The sequence below is a fragment of the Trachypithecus francoisi genome, unplaced genomic scaffold (genome assembly GCF_009764315.1).
Source record: "Trachypithecus francoisi isolate TF-2019V2 unplaced genomic scaffold, Tfra_2.0 Lachesis_group1, whole genome shotgun sequence".
Taxonomy (NCBI): Eukaryota; Metazoa; Chordata; class Mammalia; order Primates; family Cercopithecidae; genus Trachypithecus; species Trachypithecus francoisi.
Genome location: NW_022681454.1, coordinates 120419972 through 120446691, shown reverse-complemented (window position 1 = coordinate 120446691; position 26720 = coordinate 120419972). Strand labels below are relative to the sequence as shown.

Here is a 26720-nt window from a genome sequence, read left to right as displayed (position 1 = left end):
GGTCAGGAGATCGAGACCATCCTGGCTAACACGGTGAAACCCCGTCTCTACTAAAAATACAAAAAACTAGCCGGGCGAGGTGGCGGCGTCTGTAGTCCCAGCTACTCGGGAGGCTGAGGCAGGAGAATGGCGTGAACCCGGGAGGCGAAGCTTGCAGTGAGCTGAGATCTGGCCACTGCACTCCAGCCTGGGTGACAGAGCGAGACTCCGTCTCAAAAAAAAAAAAAAAGAAAGAAAGAAAGAAAAATTTAGTCATAAATAAATATTACTCACAAGCAACATTTGGGAATCAATGATTTGCTAGGAAAAAGTAGAAAGGATATTTTCCAATGAATTTAGAACTTAAAGTTAAAAGTAAAATTAAGGCCAGACATGGTGGCTCGTGCCTGTAATCCCAGTACTTTGGGAGGCTGAGGCAGGTGGATCACGAGGTCAGGAGATCGAGACCATCCTGGCTAACACGGTGAAACCCCGTCTCTACTAAAAATACAAAAAACTAGCCGGGCGAGGTGGCGGCGTCTGTAGTCCCAGCTACTCGGGAGGCTGAGGCAGGAGAATGGCGTGAACCCGGGAGGCGAAGCTTGCAGTGAGCTGAGATCTGGCCACTGCACTCCAGCCTGGGTGACAGAGCGAGACTCCGTCTCAAAAAAAAAAAGAAAAATTTAGTCATATATAAATATTACTCACAAGCAACATTTGGGAATCAATGATTTGCTAGGAAAAAGTAGAAAGGATATTTTCCAATGAATTTAGAACTTAAAGTTAAAAGTAAAATTAAGGCCAGACATGGTGGCTCGTGCCTGTAATCCCAGTACTTTGGGAGGCTGAGGCAGGTGGATCACGAGGTCAAGAGTTTGAGACCAACCTGATCAACATGGGGAAACCCCATCTCTACTAAAAATACAAAAATTATCTGGGCATGGTGACCCACGCCTGTAATCCCAGCTACTCCAGAGGCCAAGGCAGGAGAATCACTTGAACCCAGGAGGCAGAGGTTGCAGTGAGCGGAGATGGCGCCACTGCACCCAGCCCACGTGACAGAGAGAGACACCATCTCAAAAAATAAAAAAAAAAGCAAAATTAATTTTTCTAAGTTCAGAGAGGTTAAACTCTTTATATTTATCATGGGTAGGGAACAACGATAGTCTTTTATTTTCTATCTTTGATTCATTTGAAAAGCTAAATGTTTAGCAGTAGTGCAGCTGTCATTATAAATATATCTACCCAATAAGACCACGGAAAATTGCTGCTGCCACTGGGTAGGGTCTTCTAAAATGAAATGTAAAGAAAATGGAGGCCGGGCGTGGTGGCTCACGCCTGTAATCCCAGCACTTTGGGAGGCTGAGGCGGCTAGATCACAAGGTCAGGAGATTGAGACCATCCTGGCTAACACGGTGAAACCCCGTCTCTACTAAAAATACAAAAAAAATTAGCCGGGCGTGGTGGTGGGAGCCTGTAGTCCCAGCTACTCAGGAGGCTGAGGCAGGAGAATGGCGTGAACCTGAGAGGCAGAGCACAGTGAGCCGAGATCACGCCACTGCACTCTAGCCTAGGAGACAGAGCGAGACTCCATCTCAAAAAAAAAAAAAAAAAGGAAAATTAATTCTGACAAATATTGCTAATAAAACAATAGTAGCTCATCTTGATGCCACTGTGCTAGGATTTCATTGCTCCCCAGTCAAAGCAGGTAAGCGATCCCAGGGCAAGGACCTCTGTGAGTCAATTCTAGGAACAGAAGAATGCACAGTCACAAAATATATTGTGATATCTTAAATTTGTGAGTCTTTAAGAAACAAAAATAACCACAATAAAAAAGTTTTCCTGTCAATTTCTCATAATCCTCTCAATAACACCATGTAGCAGAGATATCAATTATTTCACAGATGAGAAATAAAAAGCAGACTTGAATAACTTGTTTAAAGTTCCAAGACCTAATAAATAAAATTTTTAGAACTAAAACTCAATGCCTTCCAACATGAGGATGAAGAAATCTTTCTGTTACAGTAAACTGCATTCATTTTGTCCGTACTCTTAAGTCCATTAGCAAGTGAACTGATTTGTCTTCTCCTTGCAATGTTTCATGGAATTCCTCTTTTGTTCAAAACAAATGTATTAAAAAATTGGTTAAAAACAAAATACAAAAAACCTGAAAGATTCTTCACCCGCCTTTGCTACATGTGGAAACCAAGGAGACAAAAACAGCCTCAGGCCTTATTTCTGCTACCAGTAGTTGATTATTGGTGCTTTACATCCTTGATGGCCATATTTGATTTTTTTAAGAGACAGAAAATAAACAAAAACTCTATGTGCTGTTTCCTCTGTTTGCAAGAACTGTGACTTTTGACTCTTATAAATCCACTCAAAGCTGAAGTCTGCAGAGTGGGTGTTTCAGGAATGTTCAAAATATAGCTTGAGATTTATAGAGCTGCAAACTTCTCTTGGCTTTTCTTGGTCCATCTTATTTGATAAAACTTAACTGGTAAACAAAGTGGCTGCACATCCTCTACAAAACATCCATTAGGTTATCTTGCTTTACACCAAACTAGAGTTTGTTTGCACAAAGAATTAATGAGAGGGGTTACTGAAGGACTTCAGTCTCTTCTTTTATTCCACCCAGACAAATTGTTTGCAATACCAGTTCTGATGAATGCAAATAAAAGTAATTGATATCCTAACGTATAACATGCTCTTAGAGAGTCCAGCTCCAGTGTCAGAAAAGGATATTTCTTTCAAAAAGTCTTTTAAGGGCTTGATATTGTAGCAGCTGAAATTTCTATTTGTGTTTATTGAAACCATGGTGCTTCAACTAGAACTGAGCTAGAACTAGACATTGAAAAAGGTAATTTCCTTAAGTTGTATTTCAGCTTTACTATTTAAAATGTGACGCTACGATGATCACTGCATATCTTTCATAATGAATGCCGTCATTGATATTCAAATTGGTTAGAATTAATATAATACATTTCTGTGTTTAGAAACACTTCAAGTTAAAGAAAAGCCTCTGTAAATCTAACGCTTCAATATATATTTTAAGAATTATCCTTGGACCAGAATATTGACTGGTATTGTATTAAAATGGGGAATTGACATGAAAATCCTTTGTGCCATAAAGTGATTTGCTGGTTGTCTAATGGTAAAGTCCTTAAAAGAGTTGGGGAATTTGAAGGAGAGTTACATGTTTTTCTTCTACACACACACACACAAAAACAGCTGTTCCAAATTTCTGACCTTTTCTGTAATGAAAAATGCCTGCTTAGCAGTATTTAAATACACACCCATCCTTAATATGTCCCAATGTAAAAGAGGCATTTTTAATAAGAAGTGAGAAAATGATTGTTTTGGAAAATAATTCCTGCTATCAAGACAGAATTTTGAAAACAGATGTTTGGCAATGTTTTCATCATTATGCAACTTTGTTACTGAAAACAATTTTGCTATGTCAATATAAAACACTAATCTACATACTTTGAAAACTAAATGTTATATATCTCATAGAAACATAAAATATGTTGAATTTGCTAATATCTTAGAAGTCTTGCATCTATGCTTATAATGAAATTGGCCCATAATTTTTTTTTCTTGTACTCTCTCTCTGATTTTGGTGAATTAGCAACCTTCTCTATTCCTCAATTACTGAAAGAGTACCCAAAATAGATGTTATCTATTTTCTGAAGGTTCAGTAAAACTGGTAAATAAACATATCTCATTTTGTGTCCATTTTGTGGGTAGGCTCTAGACTACCAACTAAGTGATTATGATGGTTTTAGATTAATTCATGGTTTGTTTCTAATTTCTTCTTCTATCAGTTTTGGTAGTGTACACTTTTTTAGAAAGTTGGTCAGTTCACTCTGGTATTGGTATGAAAGTCCCTTATGGAACTTGACATTGAGTTTTAATATCTTTGTTCTACATACAGTCATGTTGGGTTTTTTTAAACCAGTTTTGTCAGATAAATTTCTTTATTAAAACAAAAATAGGTTTTAACTGGGCAGAGTGGCTCATGCCTGTAATTCTAGCACTTTGGGAGGCCAAGGTGGGAAGATTACTTGAGGCTAGGAGTTGGAGCCTGGGCAACATAGCAAGACCCAGTCTCTACAAAACAAAGAAAAAATATTAGCCAGGCATGTTGGAATGCCTGTAGTCCCAACTTCTCAGAAGGCTGAGACAGGAAGATTGCCTGAGCCCCAGAGTTCCATGCTGTAGTGAGCTATGATGGTGCCCCTGCACTTCAGCCTGGGTGACAGAGGAAGGTCCTGTCTAAAAAAGAAAAACAAAGAAATAAATAATGAAATTGAAATAAAATGAAATGAAGTGAAATGAAAAAGAGATTTTACATCTACAAGATTTATGTTTCCTTGTCTTAGACTTAATTAATTTTTGTTCTATCTTGGCGATTTCCCTCTGCCTACTATCTTGGAGTTTACCTTGCTTTTCTCCTTTTAAGTTATGGTGCTGACCTTTAGAACATTAATTTTCAGTGTATCTTCTACACTATTATAATGAATTTAAGATAAAACTCATGTTTTAAACCTATTTTAATTGCCTTTCAAAAGTTTTGATATTTAGTATTTCATTGCTGTTTCATTCTTTCATTTTGATTTTGTCACAATATAGTGATTTAAAGCACGGTATCTGGAATCAAATTATCTGGACTCTGAATCTTAGCTCCATCATTCATTAGATCTGCGATTTAGTTTCCTCATCAGCAAAATAATAACAATAGAAGTAGAACTTACCCCTAGGGTTTTATGAGGTATATGTAATGCACATATCAATGTACATGACCCATAGTAAACAACTATTGAAATTGGCTGCCATTATCCTCAATGTCATTCTTATAAACATCATCGTTATTAAATCCATGGAATATTTTGGAGAGTGTTGCTTTAAAATTCAAAACATATGAGTTGGGTGGTCTATTTTAAAATATTGTTATGTAATCTTATTTCCTGTGATCAGACAACATCATATGGGTTCATTGATATTTGTTAAGATGTGTTTTGTGGCCTGGTATGTGGTCAAATTTTCTAAAAGTTTCAAGAGTGTGTGAAAAACACTAACTTGTCTAATTCTTAGACAAAGTATTATATATACATTAGACCAGTATTAATTGTGTTATTCCATTTTTCTGTATATGAAACAAAAGTTGAATCCTTGATCTACCAATACATCACAGAGTGATGCTGCAATCTTCTATGTGGATTTGTTTATTTTTTCTTGAACTTATTTCAATTTTGACTCAAGTGTTTGAGGATATGCTTTTAGTTACATACAGATTCAAGACTGCTACATCTTCTTGGAAAATAGCAGATTTATCATCATAAAATAACTTCAGTAAAATTTTTTGGTTTCAAATCAATTTGGCTTATATTAACATAGTATTTTTCTAATACATTTTCCATTTACTTACTTTTAACCTTTCTATGTCATTGTTTTGCTTTGCTTCCTACAAAAAAGTACATACATTTTTTAAAAACAATAAAAATATCTGTATTTTGATCTTTGTTTAATCAGTTTGCATTTATTGAGATAGTTTTATATATTTGTATTCCTCTCTTCCATTTATGTTACATTGTGCTTTTTATTTTCGTCTTATTGACTAGCTTCTCATGAATTAATTGAATTACCTTTATTCTGTCTTTTCAATCATGAATGTTCTTTTAGTGAAGATCCTTATGTTTTTTGTTGTGCTTTTTTTTTTAATTTTTGGACATATGTATTTAATTATCTACTAGATCATCCAAATGGAAATCTGTTGTAAATAAATGGAAACAAGGGTCATAAATTTAGGAGAGAGGCAAGTTTTTTAGGCCAGCATTTTTTGTTTAAACCAGTTTAACTTTAGACGTTCACCAAATTGGACCATTTATTGTAATATTCAAAATATGACTTTTTGCCAAAATAAATTTATCAAAATTGGTTTCCAGAAATTTTCCAAATAATTTTTAACATGATTAAAATTTTCTTACATTTATTTAAATTTCAAAGTATTTTGGCAAACTTAGTCAAAATACTACATCTTTGTTTAGAGACAAAAATTTACAAAAATTCATGGACTAGGGTAACCTAAATTGATGTTCATAAGCATTCCTTGCTGTCAGCCCTAATGTTTTATACCTTCCCTTTAAAATGTATAAATATCATGAAATTAAGTTGTGATTATCAAAGATATTTTGTATAAAAATTTATGAATTAAACATGTGTGACTTCTTCCCCTTTGTTCTCTCTTTCACTTTTGCAGCACCTAGATGCAGAATTTATGAAGTCCTAAGGATGGTGAGGCCATGAGATAGAAAGACCTTGATCCCTGACACTATGTAGCAGGAGCTGCCCACTGCCTAGGATCCCTGACCATCTTTAATATGAGCAAGAAATAAACTTGTATTGTGTTAAGCTATTGAAATTGTGAAGACTAGTTGTTATAGTAGCTAGCCTTAACTTAATACAATTCTGTATTTACTTTCAATTCACTCTGATGATCTATGTTCCTTTAATTAATCTATGTTCATTTAATTAATAGTGACTAATGATATAGTTGAATTAATATCTACCATGTTTTAATTATTTAATTACTAAATTTATTCTTTGTTTCTTTTTGTTCTCCTCCTTTTCTGCCTTCTCTGGTTCAGCTGACTATATTACATGGTTCTATTAATCTTCCTCTCTTAGCTTATCAATTATATTTCTTTAAAAATATTTCTAGTAGTTGTCTTAGATTTTCAAGTAAACATTTTAAAGTAATCTAATTTCACCTTCAAATAACTCTATACTGCTTCATGGGTAATACAAGTACCTTATAATAGACTATTCCCTATTCCCATCCCATATGCATTGCTGTTACTAACTTCACTTACCTATATACTATAACTCCATACTTTGTTACAATTATTGCTCTCAAGAGTTATCTTTTACTGCAATTAAAAATGAGAGAAGTAAAAGATTTAATTTTACTTCGATCCATTACTTCTCCAACACACCTCCCTTATTATGTAAACCCTAGTGATACAGACAGGAGGCAAAGAAATACTGGGTAGAATAGAGTGGTCCTCGGCGAGGGCCACACCCTCAAGCCTTGACGTGCAGCTTAAAGTGAGAGCATGCATTCCTGTTTTCCAACCTAAAGGTTGCCTTTCCAAATCCACCCTGGCCTGCCCCAGCCCCCATCCTGTACCCATAAAAACCCCAGGCCCTACCAGCAGAGCAGCGTGGCAGAGAAGGAGAGAAGAGAATCAGCAGCTGGATATCAGAGAGAAGCAGCTTGGCTTCAGAAGGACAGCTTGATAGCAAGACACCTGAACTCCAGAGGAGGACCACCTTCCCACTCCACCCCCTTTCCAGTCCCCCTTCCCACTGAGAGCCACTTTCAGTGGCAATAAAATCCTCTGCATTCACTACCCTCCAATTTGTTCATGTGACTTATAACCTCATTCTTCCTGGACGTCAGACAGGACCTGGGTATGGTGCAAGAAGCCCTCACATTTACCCTCCACTGAGCTGTTGAACACTTAAGCATCTGCGGATGGCAAAGCAAAAAGAGCACAATGTAATACACACCCGGTGAGGCTCCAGGAGTCACAGGCAACCCCTAGATGCTGCTGTGGGCCACATGGAGTTCTGCTCCTGCCAGTTCCCCACAAGTGCTCATCCTGGCCGCTGCACCCAGTCATCTGCATGTTCCCCCTCCCATGAGGGGTTAAGAGCTACAAACTGAGTAAATGAGCCACCCCTTTCACAAGTCCCGTGAAGGGGCCAAGGGAACAATCTCATTTCACTAGTTTCTGAACTGTGTCATTTTTCTTCTTCCTAAAGAACTTCTTTTAACATTTATTTCAGGGCAGGCTCATTGGTGATCAGGTCCCTCGGTTTTTGTCTGGGAAAGTCTTTATTTCTCTTTTACTTCTGAAGAATAATTTCACTGGATATACAATTCTACATGGCGGTTGCTTTTCTTCAAAACTTTAAATATTTTCCTCCACTTTCTTTTTATGTGGTTTCTGATGAGAAAACCACTGTAATTCTTATCCCTTCTTTATCTACAAATAAGATGTATTATTTTTCCTCTGGCTTCTTTCAAGATTTCTTTGTCTTTGCTTTTCTGTTGCTTGAATATAATATGCTTAGGTATACTTTCATGGTGTTTTTGTTGTTGTTTTGTTCATTTGTATGTTGTTTGTTTTTTCTCTTTCTTGGTGTTTTCTGGGCTTTCTGGAACTGTGCTGCATGTCTGTGATTAATTTTGGAAAGTTCTCAGCCATTATTATGTCAAATATTTATTTTGCTGTTTTCCCTTTTCTCCTTCTGGTATTCCAATTATGCATAATTTATACTTATTACAGTTGTCCCACAGTCCTTGGGTATTCTGATTTTTTTCTCTTCTTTTCCTTCTTTCCTTCCCTTCCTCCTTCCTCCCTCCCTCTTTTCTTTCTTTTTCTTTCTTCTTTTTTTCTTTCTTTCTTTTCTTTCTTTCTTTGTTTCTTTCTTTCTCTCTTTCTTTCTTTTCTTTCTTTCTTTCTTTTCTTTCTTTCTTCTTTCTTCCTTCCTTTTTCTTTCTTCTTTCTTTCTCCTTTCTCCTTCCTTCCTTCCTTCCTTCCTTCCTTCTTTCCTTCCTTCCTTCTTTCCTTCCTTCCTTTCCCTTTCAGTTTGGAAAGTTCTTGTTGACCTATATCTTCAGTCTCACTAGTTCTTTCCTCTGGCATGTCCACTCTACTGATAAATAGAGTCTTCATTTCTGTCTTTGATTTCTAGCACTTCTTTTATCTTTTTTCATTTTTTATTTTTGTTGTCTTTATCTCACATTACATTACCCATCTGTTCTTGCATGTTGCCTGTTCTTTCCATTAGGACCTTTAACATGTTGATCATCGTCATCTTAAGTTTCCTGTCTGATAATTCCAACATTTGTGTTATATCAAGGTCTGAGTCTGATTCTTACTTTCTCCCTTCAGATTGTGTTTTTTTCTTGACTTCTGGCATGCTTTATAATTTTTTTTAAACCCAGACATGTTGTATTAATGTTTGCTGCAACTGTAGGTGCCACAGGACTCAAATTTCTCTAGTGTCCTTGTTTTTATCTTCATTGTTGACTTTGGGCTTCCTTAAGACTCTTCTTCAGAGACTGCATTTTACAGCTCTTTCCATTGTAATACACTGTTGTTATACTGAACCCCTGTTGGTGTGATGCTAAGATGTGGGGAAAGTCAGGCGTTCTATAATTTTATACATAATTCTGTGTGTTTAGTGGTCCTGTGTCTCTGGGCTATGATCTTCACAAGTGCTTCTTCAGTGGTATAATATGTCCCCCTTGGGTGAGACCTGAAGGCTAGAGGTAACTAGATTGAGAACGCCCTTCCCCCAGCTCGGATATACTCTAGTCAACTTTCTTCTCCTCCAGGATAGGTCTTTGTTATGGAGAACTGTCTTGGAGTATCTAGCAAGAATTACTCTTTTGCGCCCCATGACAGAGCCACAAGAGAATCTTGAATCTTCACTGTGAGAATCCAGTGAAGTTCCTGGAGTAAAAGCTCATAAAAGCAAGAGGGCCCCATAAAATTGCAACCCCCACAAGTTTTTCACTCTCCTCTAGTTCACACTTAGCCTCCAGCGTTTCCTCAAAATTACCATTTAGTTGCTCTTACCAGATTATAATGCCAGCAGCTTCTGCTCCAGGTAAGCAGACCTCAGCTATGACTCTAGATTCACCTGTCTTTCTGAAATTCAGGGTGGAAATTTACCTTACTATGTCTATTCTCTGATGGATTCGAGAAAAATCTTTGGTTCACAATTTGATTAGCTTTTTCTTGTAAAGATAGGCATAACAACTTCCAAGCTCTTTATATGCTAAAGCTAAAACTGGAAGTCCTATTTTTAGTTTTTTATTCAATTGATAATTCTTCCTATGGCAAGGACTAACTCCTCTTATTCATTACCTATATGTCGGTCTCACATGTTTTTAATATGTCATGAAATAAGAATATATATAAGTCCTTCTCTCTTGATCTGAGACAAAATTGCCTACAGAAGTTAAACATTTGGGGATTTTCTTAAAAACAAAAGAATTTGGCACAGTGGCTCACACCTATAATCTGAGCACTTTGGGAGGCCAAGGCAGGAAGATCACTTGAGGACAGGAGTTCAAAGCCAGCCTGGGCAACATGGCAAAATCTTGTTTCTAGAAAAAAATGGAAAAAAAATTAGCTGAGCATGGTGGCATGTGCCTGTAACCCCAGTTACTCAGAAGACTCATGTGGGAGGATCACTGAGATCACACCACTGCACTCCAGCCTGGGCAACAGACCGAGACACTCCCTGTTTCCAATCAAAAACAATAACGAAGGCTGTATCTAGAAAGTAAGAGTGACCAGAAACAAAGCACTTGTCCCTGCAAGCCACAAAAGAGGAACATTGTCCTTTTTAAAAATTATTTCTAAGTTTAAGATATTAACAGGCTGATTTATGAGAGCGCAAGTGGAAGCAAGGACAGGGATTGGGTTTCTTCAAGCATATTCCTTATGCTCTTATATGCTCCCCGTGCTGCATTGCCTGAGAGCTAGGAGTGTGTCTTCCAAATGTTTACAGCATGTCTCTGTAATACTTCATTATGTGCCAAGGCAGCCATCCTCTCCTGCAAAGTAGCAGTGTCTGGGAGCAAGTAATCATTTTGAAATAATAAAGGCTATTTATTTTATTGACATTTAAAGTGCATGAGAACATTTATGACCAAACTCATATATAATTCTAACCAAGAGTATGTGGCATTAATTATCAATACTGCTCCAGGGAAGGATATGTTTATAACATCATAAAGCAGGTCTTTCTTTTAAGTCAAAGACGTTTGTATTTGGAGGGGAATTATTGTGACATTTAATTTGATCTGCTTTCTGGGGACATCTTTCTGCAATTGTCAATTTCTCTACAGTTTGCATTTTATTAATATTTTATTAATAAAATTATGTTCTATACTATGCTGGTAGAAAGTTGTGTTTAACACTGTAAAGTATTACAATTTAGGCATTACTTGACAAGAATTGGCAGTCTGAATTAGATTTCATTTGAAAACAAATATGACATAGTAACCAAAAAAGAATATAACCTAGAATAGTCACTATACCCTCAAATAATATATGATGACCAAGTAAATAACTATGTGAGCTGGCATGCCTACAAAGCCAATATAATACTATACTACTACTAATAATAAAATGATATTTTCAGCCCTATACTGCAATGAAAAATCATTGTCTTCTTATTTTCACAACAGGTTTTAACTGGATATTTTTGTTAAGAACCAGAGAATTTCTATAATGGTTGTACAGAATGAAGTGATCCCTAGAATCCTTTCCAGATTAAATATTCAATGGCCCTATCTTTATAGATAAGGTGAGTAAGGAAACTACTGTGGAATGATCCACCCTAGAATTCTCAGTCCATAAAGTAAAATCAATTACTGAACTATAAATCTTAAGCACCAAAGCTTTGAAAGTTTAAAATGTAAAAAGGGGTTTTAAAGCATTACTTCACTTCGTTAAGATAAGCCCAGTAGAAAATGAACAGGAAGATGTTAGAATTGGCAAAGAGAAGGAGTTTTTCCTGTCATATTTTTTTTGAGTTCTTGTCCCAATGCTTCCATTTATTAATGATGTTTCCTAGACCAAGTCTCTGAATGTCCTGAAACTCAGAAAAAAACCCTCCCCATTTCCTCATCTGTAAGTGGATATAACAATATCTCCATATCGGCAATGCTCAGACCCATCTCTTTTTCTTCCTCTCCTTTTAATCCAATGAATAAATATATTTTCCACATAATGTTTAAGAACTTGGTATAAAATTCCCCTTAGGGACTGTATTTATTTAGAAATGCTCAGATTTATAACTATTTTGTTTATCGTTCCAGGGAACATAGTCAAGATTAGCCATGATCCCAGATTCATGACTGTAGTTTAATAAGGGAAGCAATACAGACACACATCCCATTTACAAAAAATGAGAGCTATAATGATTACAAAAGTGACGAGTAAATGAAAGGATCTGGAATTATTAATATGTCGATGGTTTGGAGGTCATCGGATGTTAATTAGAGAAGAAAAGGGATCCGATGAAACAGAGGGAAGCTGTTCTCTAGAGCAAACATTTGGGTTGACAGGGAGAGTGAAGGGCAAGTGGTATACAACTCTTAACTTGGGCATACCCTACCCAGACAGGTGGCTAAGACCCTCATACTACCTAGTGATCACCCACAATAGTCACACAGTTACTGCCTGAGTCTCCTCTGAGCCAGAAGTTATCTATGTTATGTGGGCTTTTTTATTTTTCTCACATCTCTCCATTCCATGAAAATGTACCTTTCCTATATTTGAGTACAGCAATATCCTCTTCTTCATTTGTGAAGTAGACTAGGCTCATCTAAAATGATATTTACTAATATGAGTGTCTTTACCAAGTACAAATCTGTATTATCCAAAAACAAGCTATAATAAAAATTTTAATCAGCTTTCCTGGAGCTATGCTAGAATCCAATAATCAGAAAAAAATCAATTTGTAAACAAAAATGAAAATTTAAAATTGACAGTTTTCCTTTATAAATATGAACTAGCTTATACTTGAGAGACAAAATAAAGATGGAAAAATAATTGCATATATATTTATTTTAAATATTAATTTAATCTAAAATTCTATTAGCATTTACTTAGATTATGAAACACTTAACTGGAAAATAATCTTACCTTTAGAGATAGCATATAATAATTTACATGAAAAATTCAAAATTCAAATCACAGATGGTATAAAACAATCAAATACAAAACAATTTTCCTTGAATTTCCACACTGCTTCAGAAACACAAATAGAGATTAATTTCTATGCTCAAACATCATGCTTGAAACTGTCTACAACTATTATCATGAAGCACCATTATCTCAAAACATTACCTAAAAACGATATGCTTGAAAAACCATCTACAGCTATTTCTTATCCGAGAAAAACAAAGAGCACGTACTACATAAGGCAGCAAAATGTCAGAGGTTGAAATTGAAAAAAAGAGTACATGTGCATTTTTCTCTCTGACATTTTTTAAATATTAGAATGTTTACTCTTACTTTTAAAAGATAGATGCAAACCTCACTGAATTTAGTATTTTCATTGCAAACATCTAGCAGCTTTCAGTAAACCGTTAAACTATAACTCTTATTTACTCTTATATTGATAAGCAATCCACACAGCAAGCAAACTCAAACAAGAAGTAGGAGACTCACAATGACCCCTAGGCAGTAAATATATTTGCTCTCTAATGAACATTTGAAGACTTCTAGGTTGTTATAAATTCATATATGCCTTTTACATCCCAACTTTAGCAAATGTGAGTCAGAAATGTACGAGGATGTGACAAAGGCACCTCCTGAAGCCACTGCTAAATCTAAGATCACCATCCTCTTGCCTTTGAAGGTTGGAAATGGGGAGACTCCATCACAAACACTTTTCTTCTGTGAGCTTAATCGATGCCACCTGTCCGTCTAATACATTTCAGGAAATGACAGCCCTGCTGGGTGGATACTAAGCCATTGTGACTTTATATTTCTGGCTGGAGAAGTTTTGTTTGGATTTTTTTATAGACCTGTTAACCCTTGCCAGATTTGACAGTCCTGCAGCACTGAATATAAACTATGGATTTTGAAATTGGGAGTGGAAAGTGTTGTTGGTGGGCTCACTGTGGATCAAAAGTCTTGCATGTATGTATTGCCTTTGACCCAGAAACTCTAGGTCTGGAAATATAAAGGAAAGAAGTGAGAATAAATATATAATTATGTGGCTCTTTTTTGCGGAATGATTTACAAAGGGGAATGTTGACCTTAAATAATGTGTTTAAAAGTTACACTAAAGTAAAATGTTCTAAAATATAAGATGAATAGACTATTTTGCAGTCCCAATAAAAGTAATATTCTAAACATATTCATTCACATTGAAAATATTCATGCAATAGTTACATGAATAAGTGAGGTGCAAAACGGTAGCTTAAGTGTGATCTCATTTTTATTGCAAAGAATATGTGTGTGTGTATATATATACATGTATATGTACAATGTCAATCCCCAGAGAGAACTAATATTTTATATATATACACATATACATACATACACTAAACTAATAAAAGTAAAATTAAATTACATTTGACCCATTTAAATTAGTATAAATATATATGTTATATCATGAAAAAAATCAGATTTAGAGGAAAGAAAAATATGTACATATATGACTTTCTTGCTAAATTTCTGGGTGATCTTCGAGAAGTAATTACAGTTACCATATTCATAAAATAAAATTAGAGGAGTAGATGATATCTGAAAGACCCTTCAGTTCTAATATTCTATCAGCAACCAGAAAATCCTTAATTTGGCTTACAGCCTTGACTTCCTTCAACCATGGAAGACCCCACACCAGTTTCAGCAATGGTGTACCAGTTCCCCTGGACAGGGGCTATGTCTTGCAAAAATATTTACTCTTTAAATAAGTCTTCTTCACATAATAGCAGCTCAAAAAATACTTGGAAATAAATCATTCTCCTAGCTATATTCATAGTTTCCTGAGCTTAGGAAAACTGTCCCAAGATATTTTTTAAGTTTTATTGACTCATTACAAATACTAATGACTAATCCAGTCTAAGATCTAGTAGTAATGTAAAAGCAAACTATAGCAAGACAGTAAGCTGTTCCCATGTTCTCTCCACATGAAAGAATGTGGCCTCCAAAAGCCACTGAACACCATAGTTCTTATGTTCTATTAAAGCTGTACATTTTCCAGATTGGCTCTATTTAATTCATGTTTTGGGTTTTGTCCTTTTGTTTTTCAGAGGAACACAGAATTGTTTTGGTAGCTTAATCAGCAAAGGAACATAAAATTGTTTTGGTAGCTTCATCAGCTTCAGAAGAAGCCAGAATAAATGTGCTGGTTAAAATGTTCAGTCAGCACATCTGTCAGCATGTTTCAAGTGAAACACGAAAGACTATATAGCTGCAGTCATAGCTTTAGGAGCGAGCAAGCCAAATGGGTAGCTAGAGCACCCCAAGGTAGAAGAGCAATAGGCAAAAAGGAAACTCCACAGCAGATAACTTCCCAGCTGACCAGGAACAGGGCAAACTCGAAACGGTAAGGGAAGATTAGAAAATGAAGAGCCATCCCGGCACTAAACCAATGTAAATCACATTCTTTATTATTCCTCTACGATTGTTTTTATTTAATTTGGGGTTGCTAAATGTAAAATATGGTTTTCATTAATCAAATTAATAAAAACTTTCAATTTTCTACTTACCATGTAGTGCTTAATACATTGAAAATGTGAAGTAAAACTTAAAATATTTATTTAACTAACATTATATTTACTTTCAAAAATAATTTCCAGGGAAGAGATCAGCCACTAAAATAAATGCAGCTATTTTAAGTAGAAAGATACATCTATAAGGAGAAAAAAAAAGTCTGTGAAGGCGTTGTAAACATTGTAAATGTTTTCCAAGACTTTCAGTATAAGAACATGAGTTCAGCTCATGGATGCCTTCGATACATCACATTATTATCAAAATGGACTTTAGTTTGAAAACTTTCTGTGGCTTAAGCATAAACAGTTATGTAAGTCAAATCACAAACATCCAAAAATAATCTTAGCTATGTGTAGAGCCTCCAAATATTGCATGTGTGTAAGTACAAGATACAATTTTTTCTTTTGGTATGCTATTATTTATAAACTCATGTAAATATTTATAATTGTGGGCCGGGCACGGTGGCTCAAGCCTGTAATCCCAGCACTTTGGGAGGCCGAGATGGGTGGATCATGAGGTCAGGAGATCGAGACCATCCTGGCTAACCCGGTGAAACCCCGTCTCTACTAAAAAACACAAAAAACTAGCCAAGCATGGTGGTGGGCGCCTGTAGTCCCAGCTACTCGGGAGGCTGAGGCAGGAGAATGGCATAAACCCGGGAGGCGGAGCTTGCAGTGAGCCGAGATCTGGCCACTGCACTCCAGCCTGGGTGACAGAGCAAGACTCCGTCTCAAAAATAATAATAATAATAATATATATATATATATGTATATATTTATTTATAATTGTGGCTATGAAAAAAGTACATAATAATGCCTAATTATTATGCCTGCTTTTGAGAAATAAGCTATGTCGGTTACATTACATTATACACATTTGTGTCTATCGTATGGCATACATAAGAATATAAAATGTCAGGAAGTAAATGAACTTCCTAAGAAATCAACTTTAAAATATATTTCATCTAAGATGCATGAAATTGGAAGAATACTACTGATCCATCAATCCAGTTATAATGCTGCCTCTTCCATGAACATCTCAATTCACCATCTGGAAGTAATCTCTTCCTCCTCCAAGCTCCCTCAAAATTTTATTTTCATTTCCTCTCTCCATGTTCTCACTACCATGTTATGTATCACTGAGATTAATTTGGAAAAATCTATTTTTTGCTAGACTGTAAACTCCTTGAGGGAAACTTGAAAATATTGGTAAAAGAGGTCCATTCACACACATCCATTTCTCACTATCTCTTAATAAGTTTTTTGAATGAATTCATACATTTTTCTTCCTAAACTGCTCTAAGCCAGAGGAGTAATAAACTTTATAGCTTTCATTGTTTTGATTTTCTCTCAGAATGAAATGCTTTGGAGATCCCAAATCCAGTAAAAGACTCCAAATAGAGCTGATAAAAGGTATCCAATTTACACTGAGTTATCTGGAGAGGGGCATCTCTACCTGGCCCCAAGCAGTGTCTTGCAGTTCTCAGGCATCTCCATGTATGACTTGTCACTAGAGCACATTTTATCATCAAAAAGAAATTCCATTCCTGTGAAACACCTGGAAGATACAGCCATGACCAGTCAACACAAGGTGACAAGAAGTTTGGAGTAAAATGCAACGATAAAGTAGGGCCATGGTTTCCACCTTGGTTGAGGCTTGGTCTGCTGAAGAATGGAGAGCCATATTGATACCCAAGTTAGATGTCAGTAGAGCACAGTAGAAAGAGAACTTACTGGACTGGGGGTGGAGCCTGGATCCTAGCTCTTATTTGCCACTTGGTAATTCTTGACTAAGGTAAGACCAATTAACATCACTTGGCCTTGGAGTATTCTAAGTCTTTTATTTTATAAATTGAAGATGTTAAACTCAATGTTCTCTGATGTTCCTATAAACCTCTATGATCAGAAATCAAATATTTCTTAAGCCTCTTGGTAACTATTCAAATCTAAACAGTATTTTTAGGATTTTCTTAAGCATGGTGTCTGAGTCTGAAACACATGGTAATAAGAGCCATAGTAATAGTGATAATGATGATGATAATAAAATAGCTGTCATTTATTTATCTGCAAATATTCATAAGGGCCTAGCTTGTGTCAGGTGCTGTTCTAGGCCATGAGGGCACAGGAGAGAAGGACACATACCTGAGTTTGTGGAGTTTACATTCTAGTTTCGGGAGACAACATTTAACAAGTGTAATACAGTATGTCTAATTGTGATAAGGACTCAAAGAGAAACAGTACAAGAATTGGCAATGAAGAGTGCTGAAAGGCATTTCAGAGCATTCTTTAAAATACTTATTGGGGCCATGCATTTTGCAGGAATTCTCTCACTTCATCCTAACAATAATCTTATAAAAAATATTATCTTATACCTACTGTACAGATGAAAGAAATGGGCTCAGAGACATCAACAAAACTGCCCAGGGTCACACAGATCGTAAGTAGTGAAACTCCAAAGCCCAAGTCCTAACCATTATGTGGTACTGCCTTCCACCAGATGATGCAGTACAAGTCTCTAACGATCTCATAAACCAATATAAACACACAGATTCTGTACACTCAGAACTCCTTTTCTTTCATGCTGTCTTTATCACATAAAACCTATTGAAAGTGTTAACATTACTAGGAGGTAGCATCCTGATTAGGAGGTAGCATCCTGACACATTGGATTTTTTTCCTAAATTAGTGCATCTTGGGCAATGTTTGAAAAGCAGCACATAATAACCACAATTAAAAGACCAAAACTTAACAGAGAAAAATCATTACAAAGACTTCATGGCATGTTCCTCAAACTTCAACTGTGCTAGGGTGGTGAAATACAGATGGACCCTAGGATACCAAAATCATCTTTGTGCATTAGTCCTATTCAAGGAAATACAAATCACATTTCAATGCAATAAAGTAATTAACACCAGAGACTGTAATAGAATCAAATTTCACATAGAGCAGGGAAACACAAGGGTAATGTAGTGAAATGGTTAAATGCATGGATTCAGTACTCTATATAGATACTCCAGTTTGCTCTGTTACTAACTCTACCTTCTTAAAAGCCTACCATCTTCTCTGAACCCTGGTTTTCTTATCATTATGATAGTAATAATAATAGTATCAATCTTACATGTTTTTGTGAGAATTAAAAGAGTTAATGCATGTTAAAGGCTTGGCTCAGTACCAGCAAATAGGAAATGTACAATAAATGTTATTTATTACTGTTATTATCATGAATGGATGTGCCACCTTGAGCAAAAGGAATTTGAATACTCAGAGAAGTAAAAGGTCTGACACTTAACAGGATACCTGATGTTATTTTTCCAAGAACCTATCTACACATGAGTGTTGAAGGAACCACTACTCCCCCTTCCCAACTGCTTCCACGGGAATATATTTAGAAACTAATTGTTAACAGTAGCAGCATATCCAAACAAAAAGGGCAATGACATAACTTTGACTCGTTTCTGTACATTTATATAAATAATTCAACTAATGAGTGTCTTACAAGAAGAAAGAATGAAGATGACGCCACTGGTATGTAAAAATATTCATATCAACTCAGCCCCTTTTGTTAACTCACAATAGCTACCGATTATCTGATTATTCTTTCTCATCTGTGTTTGGATGACTCCAAGACACTTCCCAGCAAGCAAACTCATAATATTAAAGCGATGTTCTTTCCCAATTTATACCAGATTTCATCCCGTCATATCAACAGTCCATAGAGCCAAAGAAAGGGCTTTCTTACACATGGTTTCCATGGTATTTATGCGTTTCTATCCTAAACAGACAGATGCATTAAGCAATGCATGTCAATCCCATTATGAGGCTGTGAAATGGGCAGAAGTTTTGTTACACACTCATGCAATCACACACATTGTGAACATCCTGTTTATTTGTCTCATCCTCTGATGATTGGCTGTGGTATATCAGCACATTACTGACAGCTGGGAATTTCTCCAGTGGAACATGCCTTTCCTATGACAAACATCCAACGAGCAATGGGAACATGTGTCTGCCCAATGTGTCCATACAAAGCAGCCCAGTTTCTCCAAATACAGAGCATATTGGGTGCTTGCATTTTCTCAGAACGCCACCGACAGGCCCCTGGTGACCTTTAGGGGCCATATGAGATAATACATTCTTAGACCCCTATTTCTGGACTGCTTTGGGCAAGGTCAGGATGGCAAATGTCCCACTTCCACAATATCAGATGTTACGGTAATTCCTTTTAGCTAATGTGTAAGAGCAAAGGAATGCCTTCAAACCTCATCTAGGCCCTGTGGAATCTGTTGAAAATGCATGACAGCTGTGGGCTTTGGCAAGGTTGTCCGTGAATGTATGAGATTTGGAAACCATTCAAAGCTAGAAATAACTGTACAACTCATAACCCTTCACCACTGTGCTCTCTCTCTCTCTTCCCGCCCCCCCCCCCCCGCCCCCCTATCCCTCCACTGCCCGTCATTCTCTCTCTTCCCATCACTCATTTCTCATGCACTGTATCTGGGTCACAATCTCATCCTCCTGACTCAAATGCATCATCACTGCTGGGAACTGTGGATAACATCCTCCACACAAAAAGATGGGAAAAGAAGAAAGAGGCAGGGGTGGCGGTGGGGGCAACAGAAGGATTTTAATAAGGCACAAGAACAGGAAATTGAGAAAGATCCTTTTTTTTTTTTTTTTTTTTTTTTCAGTATCCAACTGGGAGTTGAGAAGCAGCAGCAAACTCACACTTATTTAAAGGCCTATCTGCAGTTAGAATCATCCTCCGGTGCTCGAATGATGTGTAAAGGCACTTGTTTTCCTAAACCCGAATAATATTTTGAAAGGCTATGGCTATTTATACTTCACTTTTGAAACTTTTATGTGTATTTTATGCACCTCACTATTAACTCTCACAGCAAAAGAGTTTGTGAGTGACATTTTTGAGAAAAGTAGGATAATTAGGAAAAGGAACTAAGAGAAAAGGGGTCAGCTCAAAAGCCGGCTTTTTATTCAAATGACTAATACCCAACTACACTATTGATCCTGACCTCAGAATTCCTACTCTTGAAATTTTGACTTAAATATCATCTCAAGATTCAAAGACTCAGCAACCTGATTCATAAACAATGTGACATCCTGGTAATCACTGGCTTTTTTTCCTGTAATTTCTGCTACTTCTACGTAGATTTAACATACTACCTCTTGGCACAATCAGGTTGTTCCAGCAGTTTTTACTTTCTAGTTAACCCCAGGTTTTTCACATGGTGGCTGTGGGTCAATCATTGACCATAATGACTTTTAGGCAGTCTAAACCAAGTGGCACATTATCCACAGTTTAGCCAAGATAACTCCCCAGGATGGAGCTTTACAACTAATGAATTATTTTGGCAGTTAATATTATCCCACTGATATCCTAAGATGAAACAAAAACACATAGATAACATTAGAACAACTAATTTAGAACATGGGAAACTATGTAAAGAAGTGAAAAAAAACTTCCTATACAGAATTTTGCTGCATGCTGTCATGAATTTCGTTAGCTTGTTGGATCTAATTGAGTGTTGAGAAGCAAAGGAAAAACAGGTCTGCCATCCATGCACTAACACTTACAGCATCTAATGCAAAGGAGAGATCCCCATAGAAACTCACAGAGAAGGCCACAGATGCTCCCTCAGGGGCATTCACTCTTACATTTAGATCATTTCTAATTAGCTATGTTATCTGGATTCTCAGGCCACAATGAATTAAAAACTGCACTAGAGGAAAACAGGGATCTAGGAGAGGGGAGCGTGCTGGCAACAGGCAAGGGCACAGCTGGTCAGCTCACAGCAAGAGAAAAGAGCAGCACTTTAGGAAAGAGGCCCCAGAACATTGTAATATCACACAGAACAATAATGGATGTGTCTAATGTTGACCCTGGGTCAGCAGGGAGAAGATGCACTCTATATAAGAATCCAGGGAACTATACAATATGTTTTAGGTATATTTATGTCAAAATAATATAAAGTTATAAATTTTGGTATTTCAAAGGAGTTGATTTCCTTTATGTCTAAAATGAAAATATGTGAAATACTTCTTTGTCTCCAAATAACAGATTTTATTAAATCACTGTATTTAAATACAGAAGACTTATATATAAAATTTAATATCAGTGTCTCCTATTTTTCTTATGCTCGGACTCCACAAGATACACATTGCATGCCATTGTCTTTAATTAAACACCTCCTAAATAACTTCATGAGTATCTTACCACAGCCAGGCATGGTGGCTCACATCTGTAATCCCAGCACTTTGGGAGGCCGAGGTGGACAGATCACTTGAGGTCAGGAGTTCGAGACCAGCCTGGCCAATATGGCGAAACCCCATCGCTACTAAAAATACAAAAAATCAACTGGGTGTTGTGGCATGCGCCTGTAATTCTAGTTACTCAGAAGGCTGAGGCAGGAGAATTGTTTGAACCTGGGAGGTGGAAGTTGCAGTAAGCTGAGATCACCCCATTACACTCCAGCCTGGGTGACAGAGTGAGAAAAAAAAAAAGAAAATTCTATCACAAAAATAAATCTAAAAAATTGTGAAAGTATCACTCTATACACATACACACACACACACACACACACACACACACACATCCACCACACCGACATGAACACTGAAGGAGTGTACCTTCTATGTCAGTTTCACAAAGGGAAGTCAAGCAGAGTGAGGTGACGAGCATTTCACGTGATGGACATTCACAGGCAGACTCAGGAAGGAGGTAGAAATGCTTAGGAATTAGTTTGTCTAGATGAAAGGCCAGGTGCTTGTCCTCCTGTCTCATCATACCTACCCTCTTCTCAACTTCTCAGTGCACACTCTTCCTGGCACTGACATTCTCATGCCTTGTCATAACATCAAGGCAATATACTAACCTGGCTCTCATCCTGTAGCTATGACTCTACCTGCTACCAAGCTCCTTTTATGAATTCTACAATGGACACCTTTGGGATTGTCTACCAGCACCACATCTGCTCCTTCTGATAACTGCCCTTTACCTTATCGTTTTAGTTTCCTAAGGTTGCCACAGTAAATGACCACAAACTGGGTGATTTATTACAGCAGAAATTAATTCTCTCTCAGTTCTAGAGGCTGGAAGCCAGAAATCAAGGTGTCAGCAGGGCCATGCATCCTCTGAGCCTATAGAGGAAACTCTTTCCCTGCTTCTTTCAGCTTCTAATGTCCCCCGGCATTCCTTGGCTCCTGTCAGCATAACCCCAGGCTCTGCCTCCATCTTTGCATCGCCTTCTCTTCTGTGTGTCTGTGTGTCCTCTCTTCTTATAAGGATGCCAGCCATTGGATTTAGCACCCACCAAAAACCCAGTATGACTCATCTCAAAGTTGTTAACTAATTGCATCAGCAAGACCCTATTTCCAATTAAAGTCACATTCTGAGATCCCAGGTAGACATAAATTGGTGGGGGACACTTCAGCCTATCACACCCATCCACATAGTTACCACCAAATCAATCACATTTTACAACACAGTTCTATACCTTGGCTATGCATAAATATTTCATCCATAGACTTCAGTGGAAACAAATTGATCTGCACTCAACAGCCATTCTTCTCCTCTTCTTCCCCAGTCTGGTAGATACCTATCTCCAAATTTAGCTGGTAAAAGATCCAGATACTTGCTTTTCCAAGCTCCTTGCAGTCAGAAGTGATCTGCCTTCATGGGACTCATTCCAACCACTGAAACAAAAGAGGAAATTCAACAGAGACTTGATTTACCAGGAAGTTTAGAGGCCAACACTCACAATGACTCCAGTCAAAGCCCTGTGCCCCATTTTTAATTTTAATATTTTTCTGCTTTTCTTAAAGAAGATCCTAAAATTGTATTAGGTTCAGATCCCATTAACTCTGAAATGAAGTTATTTCTCTCCAAATAAAAAGAGAATGTCACACAAGGAGAGTTATTTTTCCTGCCTCTTTTCTGCTTCATATGCTACCATAAGGATATGGCTATGATAACAACAGCATTAATGCTTCTACCCACACAGAATGCTAAAAGAATCCTAGATAATCTGCCCCTTGACATCATTTATTCCTGACCAACTCTAGAGCCCCTCCCTCTAGACTTCTTGTTATATAAGAAAAATATACAATAAGAGGTTATTCGTGTTTTCTGTTATGCAGCAAAAAGCATCCTAATGCTATTGGTATGTCTTGACCTAGGCAGGGACAATTAGTACCTCGTCCTGATTTTTGGACTCAAGAGCCAAAGAGTCATTCCAATGTGCCTCTGTTGACTGAAATCATAAGCTATAAAATTTTGGAAATTTTGGTTACCTGAGTTCTTGCCACATGGAAAAAAACTCTTTAGAAAGAGATAAGAATGAGCTTGACATACGGAGAAAAGAAACATAGCTAAGAGACAGGGAAAGAAGCTTGATGCTGGGGTTTGGTTCCTGATACTATAAAAGATATTGACCTTTCTCCAATCATGGTTGTCCCATTCTTTCATAGCTTAGCCTTCCATTAAAATCTCCTCTTTTGCTTAAATCAATTCAAGTGGGATTTTGTTCACTCATAAGTTAGCCAAATTAATAAAGCTTCTTTTTCTTCTCCCAGATGTTACCATTCTCTAACTGTCCTTTTCTTCTTTTATTTTTATTTGCCCTATTCCAAGGAGCCTGAATCCTATCCAATGACTTCAAATGTCCTTGTGATTAAAAGGAAGCTTTGCAGTCAGATACACCTGGGTTCACTTCCTGGCTCTGTTAGCAAGTAACCATCTCAAAGTCTTATTTACGTGATCTCAAAGAGAAAGACTGTGGTAACATCAACCTCACGTGGTTCTAAGGACTAAATGAACTGGTATGTGTAAAATATTCAATAGAATCATTAACACATAGGAAACACCTATGAAGTGTATTGATTATCACCACAGAGGCAAATATTATTATAATTTCTGAACCACAATGCAAAAATCATTCACTAATCCTAATCTCTGCCTTGCCTTCTAATCCTGTATCTCTTATTTCCTTCTGAGCTTTTCCATTAGTATTTCCCAGTTTCCTCTTAAACTAAACCAATTCTCACTCTTCTTCTTCCCCTCACTCCTCTCCCACCCACACTGCAATTCACATTTGCCATTTGGTGGTGGGAGTTGTTAATTACACCGTCACAGAGATGTAGAAAACTTATTCTTAAATTTAAGAAAACAAGGATTATGAATTACAGTTATTCGCATTTTTGTACTTAGTTTAGTTCAATACTTTTTAAAATAACGCTCTATAATCTTGAATCTATTGAGCATAGATGGTGGTGGAAAAAAACAAGTATCTTTCATACTCATAAAATACTACTTTTTTTCTATGAGGCGATATGACATGTGGGCAAAGTATTATAGTATTTCTCACATTTTTCCAGGCATTACAAAAAAATGCAGTGTTTAGAGATTTCAGAATTATAGATCACTCCTAAACCAAGTAAAGTTTCCTTCAGAAAGTATTACCTTCGGGCCTGTGTAAGAATATCCTCCTTTGGGTCTCATGCTTTAGAGAGTGCTACACATTATGAACATACAAACCCAGATTTATAACAGAATACATGGATACATCGTCACCTGGGGTCCAGCAAGCAGAGCCCAACCTGTGGTTTTAAATGCAGGTTCTCATGTCAAACCTCCTTCAAGTCCCAAATAATCAACTCCTCAAACCTCTTGTCATTTGTCCCCAGAACAAAAGATGACTGCATGAGAATGGTATGAAATGGCATCAGGCCAGCTGCTGCTGACTTCAGAGATGATACTACTTTGTTGGGAAACATGTGAGCAGCAGAAGAGTTTTAGGTAAGAGAAAACACAAATTAATTAACTTGTACAGTTCTTCTCAGTATGGGTGCAAAGGGTTCTTGATAATGAAGCATCTTTCCCAGCTGTTGCTGAGCTGTTCTTCTCCGCAGGTTCCAGGTGTGGCATGTGGACACATTCATACTTTAGTAAATTAGCATGTTTCAATAGGTGCACAGGGAAGCTGAGCAACATTCTGAAATATTAAACATCTAAAATTTTTAAGAGCTAATCAACACAGAATACCCAGATATGCTCAAAAATACATGTAGTAATCTCGGATACTTTGCCAACTTTTAGACAAATAAACACCACAGCCTTACACATTTTTTAAATTTTGAAATTACATAGCTATCAGGGTTTTTAGTTGAACTTGTAGCTTTTAAATATTTATGCAAATAGTATGTAGATTTCATTCATACTTCAATCCTAGGCCTCGCAGCCTTGCAAGTGTTAAGAGTAAGTCTATTTATTAAGACACTTTGTGGATTCAAGACAACTTTGAAACATAGGGACTAGTTGAAAGTTAGGACTGGCAATACTTAAGGAGGGACCACCAAAGAAGAGAAAGGTACAAAGCTGGAATGCCCAGGCTATACTAAAATATGGGGTCCAGGAGACCATGAAATGTGTCTGGTTTTTGTTTCGCTTGTTTTAAGGGATCTTTGGAGGCTAGAATAGTGTCTGGCACATAGTGGACACTCAAAAACACTCACTGATTGAAGGAATTAATGAATGATAGCAAGAGTCAAATTTTTGACTAGAGTATACATTACAAAGAAGAACAGTGGGAAATAAGGCTTACGGGAGCAGATGATGGGCATCAGAAGAGAGTACAGATGACTTTTTATTAATTCGTCAGTAAGTGGAGCAACATTTTGTGATACATGTTGACAGGCATTATCTCCCCTCTATCTTCTCTTCAAGATGAGGTCAACTTTGTTCTAAGGCATAGAAATCTTCGTGGAAAGGGGTAAAGTGGTTACTGGAAAAAAAAGAAAGGAGAGAAAAGTTGTTTGAAGAATCTTCAGGAGACTTTTCAGATAAGTTTAGGTGCACCTCTTGAGGTTTTATTTGCATAACGGCTCAACACACTCCTGGTGAGAACAGTTAGAAACTCTTTAGAAATAATTGTGAGCTCCAGGACTGAGAAGTCTAGACAAAGGGGAGGGATAGAGGTCACCTCCTCACCTCTTGGGGAGTGTTTCCACAAAACACAAGAAACTCATCTTCAGTCATGCTATGTTACAGAGCTGTGTCCTTGTCTAGAAAAAGTGGTCAACACAAGGATCACAAGGGAGCATAATATGGAGGGCAATATTGCCTGGATTCACTCACTGTTCCCTCTGATTCAGTCCTTGAGGGAAATTTGCTAAGTTCCTCATAACAGAAAAGCATTAAAAAGAAATAAAAGAGTGATTCAAATTAAAGAGTCAAAACATTAAAGGCAAAGGGAAAAAATAAGAGAAGTTTCTCTACAGAACCTATCAAAATATTATAATGCAGCATAGAATCCTGTTAGCGTAAAGCTCTTTAAAATTATGAGAACAGAAAAAGAGAGCAAATTACACTGAAAGATTCACTTCTCCCAAATAGTCTAAGTTGATTGTT

General features: G+C 36.9%; 1 long non-coding RNA gene across 1 annotated transcript in view; it reads right to left on the bottom strand.

The window, feature by feature from the left end:
* Positions 1 to 26720, bottom strand: part of LOC117085882 — a 232787-nt gene that overhangs the window by 41312 nt on the left and 164755 nt on the right. Inside the window, exon 3 of the long non-coding RNA XR_004438117.1 lies at positions 22810 to 23008. This is a non-coding gene — a long non-coding RNA (uncharacterized LOC117085882). The remainder of the gene's footprint in view (positions 1 to 22809; positions 23009 to 26720) is intronic.